Below are 14,915 nucleotides of genomic sequence, written 5' to 3'. Positions count from 1 at the left end.
ATACTTCACCTTGTCCTCATCAAGACAAGTATACTTCTTTTTTTTTTTTTTTTAGGGTTAAACTGATTTTTATTATAATTATGTTTGAAATTTTAGAACTCATCAGCTTAATCCCCATCACCTACTTACCCTATCTCTCCACCCCTTCCCCTCTGGTCACTGTCAGCTTCTTGTCTATAGTTTAAACTTTGTTACTTAGTTTATCTCCCTCTTTCTCCCCCCCCCTTTGCTTGTTGTGTTTCTTAAATTCCATGTACAAGTAAAAGCATATGGTATTTGTCTTTCTCTGAATGACTTATTCCTTAGCATTATACTCTAGTTCCATCCATGTCATTTTAAATGTCAAGATTTCATTCCTGAAATCTCAATAATATTCCATTATATATCAATACCTTATCTTCTTTATCCATTCATCAGTCAATGGACAGATGGGCTACCTGTATCTTGGTTATTGTAAATAATACTGCTATAAACACAGGGGTCCATGTATCTTTTGGAACTAGTGTTCTTGTATTCATTGGGTAAATACCGAGTAGTGGAATGTCTGGATCATAAGGCAGTTCTATTTTTAACTTTTTAAGGAACATCCATTCTGTTGTCTACAATGATTGCTCCAAGACCTCAAGTCTTTATAGACTATTGATAGAGGCCCATAGACCTTTCCTTAGACTTGCTTTTAGTGTCTTAATAGTATAGCAGCAGCTTTTCCTGCAAGGAGTGATAAAAGAGAGAAAGACTCAATATCTTTTATGACCTCTGGAAGTCACACTCAATAACTTCCACCACATTCTATTGTTAGAAGCAAGTCACTAAGGAACAGCTCACACAAGTAGAAAAAAGTTAAGCTCCATTGAACAGCGTTGTATCAAAGATTCTGCAGTTGGGTCTTAAAACTATCACAAAATATGTATTACTCATATTTTTTAGTCATCCTCCAGGGTTTATACATGAAAACTTATTTAATTCTCTTACTAACTTCATAATGTAGGCATTATTATTAGTCCATTTACAAATAACAAACATGAGGGACAGAGAACCTAAGTATATTTTTCCAAGTTCACAAAACCAACATTTCAATCTTGGGTAAGTTGTTTCTGAAATGTAAATACTTACTCATACAGCCTATATAATTTTGTTTGGCATAATCTATGAGAACCTGTTTACACAAACAGTAATTTTACCATTTAAAGTGCAAAACACAATTCACTGATTTCTCAAGTTAGTTAGAATTTTTGCCATTAGGAACTTATAAACAGATAACTAATGTAAAGTTCTCTTTTAATCTCAAATAAATATTTTTTTAAATTTCTTTTCTTTTTTTTTTCCAATTTATTTATTTTCAGAAAAACAGTATTCATTATTTTTTCACCATACCCAGTGCTCCATGCAATCCATGCCCTCTATAATACCCACCACCTGGTACCCCAACCTCCCACCCCCCCACCACTTCACACCCCTCAGATTGTTTTTCAGAGTCCATAGTCTCTCATGGTTCACCTCCCCTTCCAATTTACCCAAAAGCACATACCCTCCCCAATATCCATAACCCTACCCCCCTTCTCCCAACCCCCCTCCCCCCAGCAACCCACAGTTTGTTTCGTGAGATTAAGAGTCACTTATGGTTTGTCTCCCTCCCTATCCCATCTTGTTTCATGAATTCTTCTCCTACCCACTTAAGCCCCCATGTTGCTTCACCACTTCCTCATATCAGGGAGATCATATGATAGTTGTCTTTCTCCGCTTGACTTATTTCGCTAAGCATGATACGCTCTAGTTCCATCCATGTTGTCGCAAATGGCAAGATTTCGTTTCTTTTGATGGCTGCATAGTATACCATTTGTATATATACCAATCTTCTTTATCCATTCATCTGTGGATGGACATCTAGGTTCTTTCCATAGTTTGGCTATTGTGGATATTGCTGCTATAAACATTCGGGTGCACGTGCCCCTTTGGATCACTACGTTTGTATCTTTAGGGTAAATTCCCAGTAGTGCAATTGCTGGGTCATAGGGCAGTTCTATTTTCAACATTTTGAGGAACCTCCATGCTGTTTTCCAGAGTGGTTGCACCAGCTTGCATTCCCACCAACAGTGTAGGAGGGTTCCCCTTTCTCCGCATCCTCGCCAGCATCTGTCATTTCCTGACTTGTTGATTTTAGCCATTCTGACTGGTGTGAGGTGATATCTCATTGTGGTTTTGATTTGTATTTCCCTGATGCCGAGTGATATGGAGCACTTTTTCATGTGTCTGTTGGCCATCTGGATGTCTTCTTTGCAGAAACGTCTGTTCATGTCCTCTGCCCATTTCTTGATTGGATTATTTGTTCTTCGGGTGTTGAGTTTGCTAAGTTCTTTATAGATTTTGGACACTAGTCCTTTATCTGATATGTCGTTTGCAAATACCTTTTCCCATTCTGTCAGTTGTCTTTTGATTTTGTTAACTGTTTCCTTTGCTGTGCAAAAGCTTTTGATCTTGATAAAATCGCAAAAGTTCATTTTTGCCTTTGCTTCCCTTGCCTTTGGCGATGTTCCTAGGAAGATGTTGCTGCGGCTGAGGTTGCTGCCTGTGTTCTCCTCAAGGATTTTGATGGATTCCTTTCTCACATTGAGGTCCTTCATCCATTTTGAGTCTATTTTTGTGTGTGGTGTAAGGAAATGGTCCAATTTCATTTTTCTGCATGTGGCTGTCCAATTTTCCCAACGCCATTTATTAAAGAGGCTGTCTTTTTTCCATTGGACATTCTTTCCTGCTTTGTCAAAGATTAGTTGACCATAGAGTTGAGGGTCTATTTCTGGGCTCTCTATTCTGTTCCATTGGTCTATGTGTCTGTTTTTGTGCCAGTACCATGCTGTCTTGATGATGACAGCTTTGTAATAAAGCTTGAAGTCTGGGATTGTGATGCCACCAACTTTGGCTTTCCTTTTCAATATCCCTTTGGCTATTTGAGGTCTTTTCTGGTTCCATATAAATTTTAAAATTATTTGTTCCATTTCTTTGAAAAAGATGGATGGTACTTTGATAGGAATTGCATTAAATGTGTAGATTGCTTTAGGTAGCATAGACATTTTCACAATATTTATTCTTCCAATCCAGGAGCATGGAACATTTTTCCATTTCTTTGTGTCTTCCTCAATTTCTTTCATGAGTACTTTATAGTTTTCTGAGTATAGATTCTTAGCCTCTTTGGTTAGGTTTATTCCTAGATATCTTATGGTTTGGGGTGCAATTGTAAATGGGATTGACACCTTAATTTCTCTTTCTTCTTTCTTGTTGTTGGTGTAGAGAAATGCAACTGACTTCTGTGCATTGATCTTATATCCTGACACTTTACTGAATTCCTGTACAATTTCTAGCAGTTTTGGAGTGGAGTCTTTTGGGTTTTCCACATAGAGTATCATATCATCTGCGAAGAGTGATAATTTGACTTCTTCTTTGCCAATTTGGATGCCTTTAATTTCCTTTTGTTGTCTGATTGCTGAGGCTAGGACTTCTAGTACTATGTTGATTAGCAGTGGTGATAATGGACATCCCTGCCATGTTCCTGACCTTAGTGGAAAAGCTTTCAGTTTTTCTCCATTGAGAATGATATTTGCAGTGGGTTTTTCATAGATGGCTTTGATGATATTGAGGTATGTGCCCTCTATCCCTACACTTTGAAGGGTTTTGATCAGGAAGGGATGCTGTACTTTGTCAAATGCTTTTTCAGCATCTATTGAGAGTATCATATGGTTCTTGTTCTTTCTTTTATTGATGTGTTGTATCACATTGACTGATTTGCGGATGTTGATCCAACCTTGCAGCTCTGGGATAAATCCCACTTGGTCGTGGTGAATAATCCTTTTAATGTACTGTTGAATCCTATTGGCTAGTATTTTGGTGAGAATTTTTGCGTCTGTGTTCATCAAGGATATTGGTCTATAGCTCTCTTTTTTGATGGGATCCTTGTCTGGTTTTGGGATCAAGGTGATGCTGGCCTCATAAAATGAGTTTGGGAGTTTTCCTTCCATTTCTATTTTTTGGAACAGTTTCAGGAGAATAGGAATTAGTTCTTCTTTAAATGTTTGGTAGAATTCCCCCGGGAAGCCGTCTGGCCCTGGGCTTTTGTTTGTTTGGAGATTTTTAATGACTGTTTCAATCTCCTTACTGGTTATGGGTGTGTTCAGGCTTTCTATTTCTTCCTGGTTCAATTTTCGTAGTTTATATGTTTCTAGGAATGCATGCATTTCTTCCAGATTGTCAAATTTGTTGGCGTAGAGTTGCTCATAGTATGTTCTTATAATAGTTTGTATTTCTTTGGTGTTAGTTGTGATCTCTCCTCTTTCATTCATGATTTTATTTATTTGGGTCCTTTCTCTTTTCTTTTTGATAAGTCTGGCCAGGGGGTTATCAATTTTATTAATTCTTTCAAAGAACCAGCTCCTAGTTTGGTTGATTTGTTCTATTGTTTTTTTGGTTTCTATTTCATTGATTTCTGCTCTGATCTTTATTATTTCTCTTCTCCTGCTGGGCTTAGGGTTTCTTTCTTGTTCTTTCTCCAGCTCCTTTAGGTGTAGGGTTAGGTTGTGTACCTGAGACCTTTCTTGTTTCTTGAGAAAAGCTTGTACCGCTATATATTTTCCTCTCAGGACTGCCTTTGTTGTGTCCCACAGATTTTGAACCGTTGTATTTTCATTATCATTTGTTTCCATGATTTTTTTCAATTCTTCTTTAATTTCCCGGTTGACCCATTCATTCTTTAGAAAAATGCTGTTTAGTTTCCATGTATTTGGGTTCTTTCCAAACTTCCTCTTGTGGTTGAGTTCTAGCTTCAGAGCATTGTGGTCTGAAAATATGCAGGGAATGATCCCAATCTTTTGATACCAGTTGAGTCCTGATTTAGGACCGAGGATGTGATCTATTCTGGAGAATGTTCCATGTGCACTAGAGAAGAATGTGTATTCTGTTGCTTTGGGATGAAATGTTCTGAATATATCTGTGATGTCTATCTCATCCAGTGAATCATTTAAGGCTGTTATTTCCCTGTTGATCTTTTGCTTGGATGATCTGTCCATTTCAGTGAGGGGAGTGTTAAAGTCCCCTACTATTATTGTATTATTGTTGATGTGTTTCTTTGATTTTGTTATTAATTGGTTTATATAGTTGGCTGCTCCCACGTTGGGGGCATAGATATTTAAAATTGTTAGATCTTCTTGTTGGACAGACCCTTTGAGGATGATATAGTGTCCTTCCTCATCTCTTATTATAGTCTTTGGCTTAAAATCTAATTGATCTGATATAAGGATTGCCACTCCTGCTTTTTTCTGATGTCCATTAGCATGGTAAATTCTTTTCCACCCCCTCACTTTAAGTCTGAGGTGTCTTCGGGTTTAAAATGAGTTTCTTGGAGGCAACATATAGATGGGTTTTGTTTTTTTATCCATTCTGATACCCTGTGTCTTTTGATTGGGGCATTTAGCCCATTAACATTCAGGGTAACTATTGAGAGATATGATTTTAGTGCCATTGTATTGCCTGTAAGGTGACTGTTACTGTATATTGTCTCTGTTCCTTTCTGATCTACCACTTGTAGGCTCTCTCTTTGCTTAGAGGACCCCTTTCAGTATTTCCTGTAGAGCTGGTTTGGTGTTTGCAAATTCTTTCAGTTTTTGTTTGTCCTGGAAGCTTTTAATCTCTCCTTCTATTTTCAATGATAGCCTAGCTGGATATAGTATTCTTGGCTGCATGTTTTTCTCGTTTAGTGCTCTGAAAATATCATTCCAGCTCTTTCTGGCCTGCCAGGTCTCTGTGGATAAGTCAGCTGCCAATCTAATACTTTTACCATTGTATGTTACAGACTTCTTTTCCCGGGCTGCTTTCAGGATTTTCTCTTTGTCACTAAGGCTTGTAAATTTTACTATTAGGTGACGGGGTGTGGGCCTATTCTTATTGATTTTGAGGGGCGTTCTCTGAACCTCCTGAATTTTGATGCTCGTTCCCTTTGCCATATTGGGGAAATTCTCCCCAATAATTCTCTCCAGTATACCTTCTGCTCCCCTCTTTCTTTCTTCTTCTTCTGGAATCCCAATTATTCTAATGTTGTTTCGTCTTATGGTGTCACTTATCTCTCGAATTCTCCCCTCATGGTCCAGTAGCTGTTTGTCCCTCTTTTGCTCAGCTCTTTTATTATCTGTCATTTGGTCTTCTATATTGCTAATTCTTTCTTCTGCCTCATTTATCCTAGCAGTGAGAGCCTCCATTTTTGATTGAACCTCATTAATAGATTTTTTTATTTCAACTTGGTTAGATTTTAGTTCTTTTATTTCTCCAGAAAGGGCTTTTATATCTCTGGAGAGGGTTTCTCTAATATCTTCCATGCCTTTTTCAAGCCCGGCTAGAACCTTGAGAATAGTCATTTTGAACTCTAGATCTGACATATTACCAATGTCTGTATTGATTAGGTCCCTAGCCTTTGGTACTGCCTCTTGTTCTTTTTTTTGTTGTGAATTTTTCCGCCTTGTCATTTTGTCCAGCTAAGAGTATATGAAGGAGCAAGTAAAATACTAAAAGGGTGGCAACAATCCCAGGAAAATATGCTTTAACCAAATCAGAAGAGATCCCAAATCGTGAGGGGGGGATTTCTCCCCCTTCACGATTGGGTGAGGGATCTCCTCTGATTGGGATCTCCTCTGATTGGGATCTTCCAATCTCTTCTGATTGGGATCTCTTCTGATTTGGGGATAAAAAGAGGTTCAAAAAGATAGAAAGAAAAAAAAGAAAAAAAAAAGAATTAAAAAAAAAGAGATTGAATTAAAAATTCAATCAAGAATTTAAAAAAGAATTAAAAGAAAAAAATTGACGAGATTGGGATCTCTTCTGATTTGGGGATAAAAAGAGGTTCAAAAATAAAGAAAGAAAAAAAAGAATTAAAAAAAAGAAAATGAATAAAGAAAAGTATAAAAAAGAAAAATATATATATATATTAGATAAAGTAGTTAAAAAACGTTAAAAAAGAAAAGGATAAAAGTTAAAAAAAATTTTAGCAGAAGAAGAGAAAAAAAATTAAAAAGAAAAAAATTAAATTAACTGCAAGACTAAAAAATCACAGGGAGAAATCCATGAGTCCCGTGGTTTGTTTTCTCCTCCTCTGGAATTCTGCTGCTCTCTCCTTGGTATTGAAACTGCACTCCTTGGTAGGTGAACTTGGTCTTGCCTGGATTTCTTGTTGATCTTCTGGGGGAGGGGCCTGTTGTAGTGATTCTCAAGTGTCTTTGCCCCAGGCGGAATTGCACCGCCCTTACCAGGGGCCGGGCTAAGTGATCCGCTCGGCTTTGCTTTCAGGAGCTTTTGTTCCCTGAGCGCTTTCCGTAGAGTTCCAGAGGACGGGAATACAAATGGCGGCCTCCTGGTCTCCAGCCCAGAGGAGCCGAGAGCCCGGGGCCCCGCTCACCAGTGCGCCCTCAGCAAACAGCTCCTAGTAACTCGCGTCTGCCTAACCTCGGGCCACGCTCTGAGCTCACCGAGCCTGCGACCGGTTCAAGGTAACCCCGAGCTGCGAGCTTACTGTCGGCTCTGTCTCTGTAGCCAGCTTTCCCGTTCCAATATCCGCAAGCTCTGCAACACTCAGACACCCCCGATCCTTCTGTGACCCTGCAGGACCTGAGGTCACGCCGACGTCGCGTGGGCTTCGCCCCGATTTAGCCTCTGGAGCGATGTCCCTCAGCGGAACAGACTTTTAAAAGTCCTGATTTTGTGCTCCGTTGCTCCGCCGCTTGCCGGGAGCCGTCCCCTCCCCCCGGGGTCTATCTTCCCGTCGCTTTGGATTCACTTCTCCGCCAGTCCTACCTTTCAGAAAGTGGTTGTTTTTCTGTTTCTAGATTGTTGTTCTTCTTCTCTTCGATCTGCCAATGGATTTGCAGGTGTTTGCAATCTTTAGATAAGCTCTCTAGCTGATCTCCTGCTAGCTGAAGTAGTCTCAGCCTGCTACTTCTCTGCCATCTTGACTCCTCCCTCAAATAAATATTTTTTTTCTTATTTTTCTTTTTCTTTTCTCTCTCTCTCTCTCTTTTTTTTTTTTTTTTTTTTTTTTAAGTAGGCTCCATGCTCACTATGGAGCCCAGTATGTTACTTGAACTCAAAACCCTGAGGTCAAGACCTGAGCTGAGATCAAGAGTAAGATCTTAACTGACTGAGCCACACAAGCACCCCAATACTATTATTGATTTAGTTATATTTCATCTAAATTTGGTTTTAAATCATTTCTGTCTTCATATATATATGTATATATATATATATATGAAAATTTTATTTATTTATTTGACAGAGAGAGAGATCACAAGTAGACAGACAGGCAGGCAGAGAGAGAGGGGGAAGCAGGCTCCCTGCTGATCAGAGAGCCTCATGCGGGGCTCCATCCCAGGACCCTGAGATCATGACCCAAGCTGAAGGCAGAGGCTTCAACCCACTGAGCCACCCAGGCACCCCCCAGATATATATTTTTTTATATAACATAAAAACTATGGTAAAAACACACAATCTTAAAAAATAATCTGTACCATGTGACTTACATCAAAGGAAATATTAACCTCATTTAAATAAACATTTATTCCATTTTAATGAGACCATAGACATAGTTCCTTTAAGTCTTTTATAGATATAGGTGATACAGATAGATATGCATTAGATAGATAGATAGATAGATAGAAAGAAATAGACCTATTTATACCACATTCAATAATATATTTATTTGTCAACATAAATCAGTTAAAAGCCAAATAACATCAGCAGGAATATATCTTAGTATTAAACTTATCATTGATTGTGTTCCTATTATTGACTTTTTTTTTTTAATTTTTTTTAAGATTTTATTTATTTATTTGAGAGAGAGACAGTGAGAGAGAGCATGAGCGAGGAGAAGGCCAGAGAGCGAAGCAGACTCCCCATGGAGCTGGGAGCCTGATGCGGGACTCGATCCCGGCACTCCAGGATCATGACCTGAGCCGAAGGCAGTCGTCCAACCAACTGAGCCACCCAGGCATCCCCTTATTATTGACTTTTTAAGAGGAAGCAATTTAAAATATTTTAAGATGATATCCTTTATAAAATTTCCAGTTAAAATCAAATTAGGGAATTTACATTGAGAGAATAAAATATGTGTTAGATGTTTAAAATACACATTGAAGGGCACCTGGGTGGCTCAGTGGGTTGAGCCTCTGCCTTCAGCTCGGGTCATAATGTCAGGGTCCTGGGATTGCCCCACATCAGGCTCTCTGCTCAGCAGGGAGCCCACTTCCCCCCAACCCCGCCTACTGCTCTGCCTACTTGTGATCTCTTTTTTTCTGTCAAATAGATAAATAAAATCTTTTAAAAAATAAAATAAAATAAAATATACATTGAAAGCATGTCTAAAAGATTTAAATTTACACAATTTAAATGGAAGTAAATGGAAGTGATTATTCCATAAGACTATTCCATGTCTTTACCTTTACAGCTAAGAATATTGTAGAAAGAAAAATGGCTCAAGATGTAAGAGGAACTAGTAGCTAGATGTGAGTCCTGGAATTTTGAGGGGTGATGATCCTAGAAACTATCACCTATGTGATTTTATTTGCCAACCACGTTCATGTGAGTGAAAGTCTAGAAAAAAAGCTAATGTTACTAATTTTCTTTATCATCCTGCAGATGATTCTCAACACAAAATGTCAGTTTATTTAAACAAAATGTTGAATATTGTTGAACTGCTTCTCTAGTGTATCCCAAATGTAGGAGTCAGCTTTATTTTTTACAGAACCATTTTTCTTGGGAAATGAAAATTATTGATTTATAGTTCTTCCTGGTTTGTCTCTCTCCTGATTCAAACTGAAGCTAAAGTAGATCTAAATAAGAAATTTTGCTCTTTCCTAGCAAAGACATTACACATCTGTGCTATAGAAATAAATTGTTCCCAAACTTCTCTATCTTTTCTTGTTTGAAAATCTATTTTGATCCTTTTTTTTGAGGAAATTTAAGATAATTAAGAAGCTTCTGATTTGTTCTTTGTATTATTTTATTCATTGCTACTTATAAACATGACTGAATCTGAAAAAAACACATTAGATTTATTAAAAGTCTAATTCTACTTTTGCTTTATGATTTTTTGAATAGTCAAATCAACTTCAAACCATACAAGATATATATGTTTTTATCATTTCCATTTTTTTTTCATTGAGTGATATAAAAAATACTTTGCTTTGTGGAAACTTTTGGGAAAGAGAAGCACACTATCAGAATTGATTGTCTATTACTGTGTTGACAACTAGCTACATATAATTATTTATATTTATTTTTAAGTTAATTGAAATAAAATAAAATAATATAATTCTTCAGTGAGATTAACCACACTCAACTTCCCAATAACCCATGTGGCTACTGGCTACTTTATTGAACAGTGTAGAAATTGATTATTTCCATCATCACAGACAGTGCTATTTTAGCCACTTATGTCTGAAGCCTTAAGAATTTAGAACTAATGATTCTAGATTCTTTATGCATTACTTTAATTGTTTTGCATTATAATTCTCTTAAAACACATTCCTAGTTTGAATTTATGATATCATGGTGACAAAAATTAATCTCAGAAACTCCTGTACATTTTTCTCACTTGTCTAAAATGTTTAAAATTTTTGAATATTGAATTAGTTATTTCTTTTTAACAGAAGACAGAATTGTGAATTTAGTAGGTGTTGAATTTAGAAAAGATGTTTGTTTTGTCTCATTTCTTAATTCCATAGGTTAATTCCTTTGGCATCAGCCTCTAATAATGCAAGTGGGCAGAGAGATTAAGATTCTGACTTGTTTCCACACATTTTTTGAGAAGTCCTTATTTAAGGGCAATAAACCTCAGACTTTTACAGTTCAAACTTTAAAAGTGTTCCACATAGTAAATGTTCAGTTAATAACTAATACCTGTTAAATTAATTAAATACAACTACTATGGAGATAAAAGTAACTGTGCTTTACTTTTTTATGACTTCATAATAGTGAAGTAGCAATCATCATCTAGAGATTAGTATGTAAATAAAAAGTACTATATACAACTCATTTGAATATGTATATTGTGTGTATGTATGAGCATTCTTTTTTTTTTTTTTAAAGATTTTATTTATTTATTTGACAGACAGAGATTACAAGTAGGCTGAGAGGCAGGCAGAGAGAGAGAAGGAGGAAGCAGGCTCCCTGCCAAGCAGAGAGCCTGACATGGGGCTCGATCCCAGGACCCTAGGATCACGACCTGAGCCGAAGGCAGAGGCTTTCACCCACTGAGCCACCCAGGTGCCCCTATGTATGAGCATTCTAATGTCAGTTCACCACTTCTTATCTGTGATACCTGGCAAAAGTTAAATATCTCTGCACACCTCATTTACCATACCAGTAAGTGGAAAAAAATACCATCTCCTAAGTAACACAAAAAATACCTTCAAAACACTTAGCACAGGGCTAGCTATGCTCAATAGACATTATGTATCATTGGTATATATTACTAATAGTAATACTGATAATTTTCACAATCACTTAGAAATAAATCATAGTATATCATAATATTATAAATATTTTATAGAGGCTCCTGAGTTGGCTAGTCAGTTAAGCATCCCACTCTTGATTTTGCCTCAGATCATGATCTCAGGGTCATGAGATCAATCCCTGTGTTGGCCTCTCTCCTGAGCATGAAGCCCGCTTAAAATTCTTTCTCTCTCTCCCTCTGCCTCCCCCATCTTGCTCTCTCTCTCTAAAAGAAAAATACAAATTATGCAAACATCTAGGGTTTTTTTTAAGACATGAACTTAGACATGAATGCATATCTGTAAATTTATGAATATGCTTCAGTAATAAATTATTTATTAATATAACTTGAGTAGAAAACAATCACTAGGACTACTAGTTTCATGAAATACTACTCTGTCTCATGAACTCTACAGAAAAGCCAAGTTAGTTGACAACCAAAAATTCTACAAACATCTTACATTTTCATGCTTTTCTACAATTTTCATCTTATCTTCTTTAAATATATCTGAACTCCCTAAATTAGTTTTTTCTCTTTTGTACATTTTAAACATTACATATTTTACTTACACTTGTATTATAATTTGTGTTCATATTTAATCATTCTATCAGTACAGGGCTTAACACAGTATTTGCTCATAATACAGGCTAATAAATAAATAGTTTTTGAATGGTTAAACACACTATTGAGGATATTGTAATAATTAGTTATTGCTGTACCCCAACATTAAGTCACGTAGAACAATAACCATTTATTATTGCTCATGAGTTTACAGGTTAGCTGGGTTCCTCATGCAACTGTGGCAGGTATGTGTTGGTAGATAGATTTGCTGCTCTTGACTGGACTGACATATCTTAGATCTTGACTGGACTAACTAAGCCTGCTCTGCTTTGGACACATCCCCTCTCATTACCTAGCAGTTAGTATGTGGTTGCACACATAGCAGCTGAGCAGGGTGCGAAAATAACCAATACACATGAGAAGCCTCTTGAGGCTCCGGCTCAGAACTGGCACAATATCACTTCTACATTTTATTTGACACCAAAAATAATAATAATCACAAGGCCCGTTCTTTTAATAGTAAATGAACCAAAGTGACATTGAAAGATCATAGATATAGAAAGTGGAATAATTGAAGCAGTATTTGCAAATAATCTACCACAGGTTAATTCACTGTAGTCTTCTCTAACCTGCTCTTCCTCTAGGAAGCTGACATTATGAATTCCAGCCAAGGAATTCTTGGGCCAACTGGATTTCTTGTGAGGTAACAACATGGAAAAGTGGGGAAGAAGTGTGAATTTGTAGGTATCTATTCTTTTACTTCTGTCTTTACTAAGCTGCTGTAGATTGGTTTTGTTCCTTTACCAAGAAACACTGATTTCTTGGTACTCACTTAGAGCTGTATCTACTCTTTCTGAGTTTTGGTAATTGCTTCCTCTCTTTGCCCTTCAAGCCTTTAAGTGTAACTAGCTCCAAATTTTCATCAGCCCTTGGATCCTTCTACATCTTTGTTTGTTTTCTTTAAAAAAAAAAAAAAAACACACTGTTCACACCTTCTTAAATATTCCATGATTTAACATTCCTCAATTATTTCATTGAGTATGCTATTTTTTTCATGCTGAATCCTGACGAAGACAGGTAGAATGTTTATTTCAAACTTATTTATTGTATTCAATTGCATTATCTTTAAGAAATTAACACATAGTAAAAAATTCAATATGCCAAAAATTTTAAATGTTTAAATGTTTATTTAGATTTCACAAGTTTCAAAATCACAAAATCCCATAAAAAACACATTTATGTATTGTAATAAGAAAACATTTAATGATTAAGTGAATCAGTAAATGATCAGTGAATTCAAATTCACCAATTTGAATTTTGACCAGCATCTCCATCTTTCCAAAAATCATTTAAAATAATTTAATTGTGTAGATTTAAAACTTATCTCCACCATTTGCTTTGTCACTGCTGGGAAAGTTACTTTTACTTATCTGTGAAATGAAACTTATGAGATTGTTATGAGAGTTAAATGAAATATTAGATATAAATTTTTTGAAGAATGAAAAGTTTTAACTGCTTGTTGAATAATATCTAGTAATATGTCAATGGTAGTAATAGTAATTGTACTTATGGTAAAAACTAAAAATGCTTCCTATAAAATTTTTGTTTCTATCAAGTTGCATGACACAAGTTAATCATTCTGTTTTTATAATTTTTTAGATATTTGTAGTATCTTCCTATAAAGAAATATCACTATAATCAAGATCTTTGCACACAGTTGTTTTATAACTAGATTATTACCCAAAAAAGGAACCAAAGAACTATAATTGCTAGAACAAACGATACAAACTTTAAAAAATGTTTTACACATATATTATATTCCTATCGTTTCCAGTTTTACTTACCTGTTTAAACTTTTATGACTCAAGTATGAAGACCCTCATTTCTTACAGCAACATACATGTCATAATTTTGAGTCTTTTCTAGTCTTATAGATGGAATAGCATGCGTTATGTTGTCCTAGGTGCTGCAAAGGGATGACTTGAATTAGATGCAGTCCCTGGACCCTAGGAGAGTTTCATTTCTTTATCACATTGATTTTGCATTTTATTTCTTTTTTATTTTTTATTATGTTCAGTTAGCCACTGTATAGTACATAATTGGTCCTTGATGCAGTGTTCAGTGATTCATTAGTTAAGTATAACACCAGTACTCATAGAGCCCATGCCTTCCTCAATATCCATCACCCTGTTACCCCCTCTCTCACCCTCTTCCCTTCTGAAATACCCAGATTGTTTCTTGGGGCCCACAATTTCTTATGGTTAAAAATAGAGCTACTCTACAACCCAGCAATTGTGCTACTGAGTTTTACCTCTAAGATACAGACATAGTGAAAAGAAGGGGCACATGCACCCCAATGTTCATAGCAGCAATGTCCACAACAGCCAAATTGTGGAAGGAGCAAGATGCTCTTCAACAGATGAATGGATAAAAAAAATGTGGTTCATTGTCACGATCCCCAGTTTTAGACTATGTGTCTGCATATTTTTAGTGCCGTAAAAGATATTAAGAGTGACTGAGTGAAGTGCCCTCCTCCCCCATTACAGCCGAAATGAAAATGCAAACTGTTTAGAGAATTATCTGGGATTAGTAGAACCACAACCAGAACTCAATTTACTGGCTGTAGCCTGCCGCTCTTTTTTTTTTTTTTTTTTGCACCAAATAAAAACAAAATGATAAAAAAAAAAATGTGGTTCATATATACAATGAAATATTATTCAGCCATCAGAAAGGATGAATCTCCACCATTTCATCAACATGGTTGGAATTGAAGGGCGTTATGCTAAGTGAAATAAGTTGAACAGAAAAAGACAATTATCATATGGTTTCACTCATA

The 14,915-nt window shown here is 36.3% G+C and overlaps 1 protein-coding gene across 2 annotated transcripts in view; it reads left to right on the top strand.

Moving 5' to 3' along the window:
• The window catches only part of CNTN5 (contactin 5), a 1,378,465-nt gene that overhangs the window by 270,945 nt on the left and 1,092,605 nt on the right, over positions 1–14,915 (top strand). The window contains exon 2 of one of the 2 annotated variants that reach the window (XM_044258256.1): positions 12,724–12,819. The exons of the other annotated variant lie outside the window; for it this stretch is intronic. The gene's annotated coding sequence lies outside the window, so the exon portion shown is untranslated. The remainder of the gene's footprint in view (positions 1–12,723; positions 12,820–14,915) is intronic. 2 annotated transcript variants of the gene reach the window in all.

Source organism: Neovison vison, chromosome 7 (genome assembly GCF_020171115.1).
Source record: "Neovison vison isolate M4711 chromosome 7, ASM_NN_V1, whole genome shotgun sequence".
NCBI lineage: Eukaryota > Metazoa > Chordata > Mammalia > Carnivora > Mustelidae > Neogale > Neogale vison.
The sequence above is the reverse complement of the archived record's forward strand: the minus strand, read 5'-3'. Positions and strand labels throughout refer to the sequence as shown.